Source organism: Schistosoma mansoni, chromosome 3 (assembly GCF_000237925.1).
Source record: "Schistosoma mansoni strain Puerto Rico chromosome 3, complete genome".
Lineage (NCBI taxonomy): Eukaryota > Metazoa > Platyhelminthes > Trematoda > Strigeidida > Schistosomatidae > Schistosoma > Schistosoma mansoni.
The window spans coordinates 8,690,547-8,694,784 of NC_031497.1; positions in this window are offsets into that span (position 1 = coordinate 8,690,547).

Genomic DNA, 4,238 nt, shown 5'->3' on the forward strand with positions numbered 1-4,238 from the left:
TCTCAGTGAACACCAACGCAATCATACTTGATAAAGAAGCTCTGGAACAGGTAGAAAGTTTCACGTACCTGGTCAGAATCATCGATGAACAAGAAGGGCCTGATGCAAAAGTAAAGGAGAGGATTCGCAAAGCAACAATGGCATTCCTACAGTTGGAGAACATCTGAAACCAAAAACAACTATTAGTCAACACCAAAGTCAGAATCTTCAATAAGAACGCCAATTTATTGACCAGAGACCACTAGTAATAGCCTACTCTACAGAGAAAAAACCATCTGTCATCTGGGAAGAAGATTATGAAAAGACGTTAGAGATGGACGAATCGCACTTTATGGAAACCAATAAACTGCACCATAAGGAAAGACCTAACTTGAAATGCACAATGCTTAAGAAATAGATGCATTTAATAGAAACTGGAAAAAAGAAACCCACACAGAGTTTATTAGAATTTTCCGGTCGACAATCTTTGTTCGATGATCAGTAAAAGAATTAAGTAAGTAATTCAATAGACGTTTATTACAATATTTCATAAATTAACCATCGTTTTATGGATGAGGATGTCATGAATGTCGATTTCCCTAGTTAAATTTAATACTCAAGCTTAATGAAATTCATGCTTAATTAAGTATTTAAATCAACACCACTCAATAGTTCAAATGATTTTACTTTCCAGGCATATTGAGGATAAAAGAAAAACAGAACTCAAAGTAATTTGAACAATAATAACACTCTTGAGCAAGTAATAAGAAAGTTGAGAATATCTGTAAGATAATAATAAAAAAGGAATGATAATAATAATAGGTATGAGAATATGATCAAACCATATATAAAGTCATTTATATAATTTAATATAAGCCTAATTGATTTCATGTATACAAATAGCTATCATATTTGAGAGAAAAGTTTAATAATAACAATAGGTTCTACATAAGTGATCTTCAAGTTGGATATTTAGTTTTTTCTATTAAATTAAGTTATAAATCACTCTGTAATAGTACACAGTTGATAGAATGGTAGTTTAATAAGACATATATTATTTGTATAAGAAATTTATAATCAAATTGATTGAGCGTGTTAAATAGAATAAGAAATATTTACATAATCATTAAACAAACAAAAACAGAATGAAAATGGTCATTTATAAAATCAAATGTATCGTAAATTATACGTATTTATAACTCTAATGTGATTAATCATTGGTTCTGATTCTCTTTTTTTTTTTTTTGAAATACAACAATCAAGCATTAATCTGTTAATGAGTTTTGTAACTTCAGTGTCATATTTAAAAGAATATGATTATTGTTGGTTATATTTTACTTTACAAAAATGTATAATAATAAATATATTATTTATTATATCCCAATGAATAGAAAAATTGTATTTCTAATGTTTCGTCACTTAACGTAAGCTACTTCTTCAGAGCAACTAAAAGAAATGTATCATATGTTTAAAGAAAATCTGTTTCTGAATTATAGATTATGCTAATGGTTTTTAATGAAACAATAGTCAACTTTATTGTTTTCTTCGAAAAACAAAACAAAACAAATAATAATTAATCATTACATATAACGTTAAGATAATTTCCCATTAAACGATTAAAATTAGAATAAATATCAAATAAATTTCATTAATTTGAATTATATGCAAATGGGATGGACACAATTTTTTCTTCAAGTGAATGTTATATTTGTTGTTGTTGTTGATATTTCTCGAACTTCCGTTCATATTTCAATAGATAAGTGTTAATAAGAAAATGTGAAAATCCGTATCACTTCATTATTGTTATATCCCAAGGAGAATTATGAGTAGTAACTTTGAGGACTATTTATGAACCAATATAATACGTATATTTCCTATTGTATAATTGTTAAGTAATTCAACTATTCATATTCATGTTCTTATAATGAGCTTTATCTTGACCCGTAGACTATTACTGTACTATATAGCATTCTTGAGTTATAACCAGTCTATTAATTACTGTTCCCCACATTCACAGCCACATTTAGCTAATTCTTGTACAAATGTTACTTTCTATTTTATGGTACGACGTGGTCAGTTTGTTTGGTATATAAACCCAGTATGTTTGAAATACAATGATTCATATTGCAGAGGCTGTTATTGGTGTGAGCACTTAACCGATAGACCATTGAGCCGGCATCCAACGGTGTTAATGTCAATTCCTTTTTAATAAACTGAAGTTATTCAGAATGAAAAGTAGTATAAACTAACTTATTAAATTGTATCACTCTATTTAAATAAAATATGCTCATGAGAAATAGGATACCAAATGAATATGCACATATACACACATATTGAATATCAGTGTACAATAATAAATAGTTGTAGACTGATGTTATAGATCATTACTGTTTAGAAATAGTTGACTTTCATGAATACACAAGAAATTCTTTTCAAACAGTAGTATTAAGAGTATTAAATTAAGTTCACAAATACAATCAAAAAATGTCATTTAGATTGAATTAATGATTCTGTTTAATTTATTTATTCCTATTTTGATTTACAGTATGTCCTGGGTTCGAATCTCGCGAGGCCGGGTCGTGGATGCGCACTGATGAGGAGTCCCACAATAAGACGAAACGGCCGTCCAGTGCTTCCAGGTTTTCTATGGTGATCCAGCTTCAATGGACTCATGATTTCAACTATGAAATTACTGAAATCTTCACTAAACCCCTTCTGATTATTTTAAAAGATAAATGAAGAAATCCTGAAAATTTTTACATTATTAGAGTATTAATTGCCTGAGAGTACCGTTTTTCTTGAAAAAAATTTAATGTATGCAGATATGTAGCTTGTGAGTTAATCATCCTATCTTTATACAAGTAGTATGATCCTATTTTAAGATGAAATCAATTGCTAAAACATTTTATATATTTGTTGAACTAAAAAAATTACATTAAATATCATTGTAGCCATGTGACAGCTATATGTTAGTCTTTTATTGATTAATGCAATGTTTCTAAATGAACAGAGGTAATTTAATTAATGAGATAATGACTAGTGAATATTTTTTTCAGAACTATAAGACATTAACCATTATTGAGTCATATGTTTTATATATAAAAACGACAGTTGCATAATAAACGAAAGTTTTTTGTTGAACTAGAGAAAATTGCAGTCCAGTCTAGCTTCTTCGAGATAATTTATAAATTTGAATCTTACACTTATCCACAGCTTAATAGGTATTTTATTAATAATATATTGACAAAGCCTATTTAGCCCTAGGAATTCACTATCATTCTTTTTAAAGTAGGAAACTAATAGCTAGGTACTATTCATTGTTTTCATTTTAAACAACACAGTGATAAATCAATTTGAAATGGATTGAACTAACAAGCTTTTGATATTTTGACCGACATTCGATCAGTATTGGTTAGCATATAGGCATGCTATGAGAACTCCCTTGATTTAGCGATTGTGACACAAGAAAGCATAGAATAGATTGATGCAGATACATCACACTGATTAGTCCCAAATAGGATGAAAAGAACATTCTGAATTCCACTCCTAGCCACGTTCCATTTATTCTAAACTAACACAATGATAAATTAGAACAAGCTGGAAAAATAGATTTTTACGTAATGAACAATCTAAGTGAAATTTTATTACCAAGTCATAATGACATTTCCTAAATAGAAACTCTTTCAATTTCAGAGATTGGTGTATTAATGATGCTGGTGGATTGTAGTAAAATATGCCATCAAAGAGTCTGAAGAAGTCTTTTGTCTCAAAATTAATAAATTATATTCTTTGTGAGGTAAGATGGTTCTTTAAAGGACGCAACTAAAAGGTCTAGTAATAAAGAGTGGCTGTAGGTAGTAGATAGGAAAACTGCTTAATCAAAGTTTCTTGCTATTTGACTCTCATCAGCAATTTGTGCCTGTCATTTTGAGAGAACTGATGCTACTTGTGGGATTTGAACTCATGTCAGTAAACCAATGGTAAATATCTCAAACCGAAAGGAGGTTATTTGTTACTCGAATAGTTTACTGTTAACGTCTCAGATCATGAAGATGCGTGAAATGTTATCGAATCCATTAGGAAACATCAGTTACCTCAATAATATAAGTACGTCTTGCAAACAAGTATGAAACTTTGGCATAGGGGTTTCCTACTGTCTTCCCCCAACCACTACGCCAAATCAAAATCTATACAATGTTGAATCAGTGAGACTAGTGACCGGATTGCATCTTTGAAATGACAAAATGCATTTTAGCCAC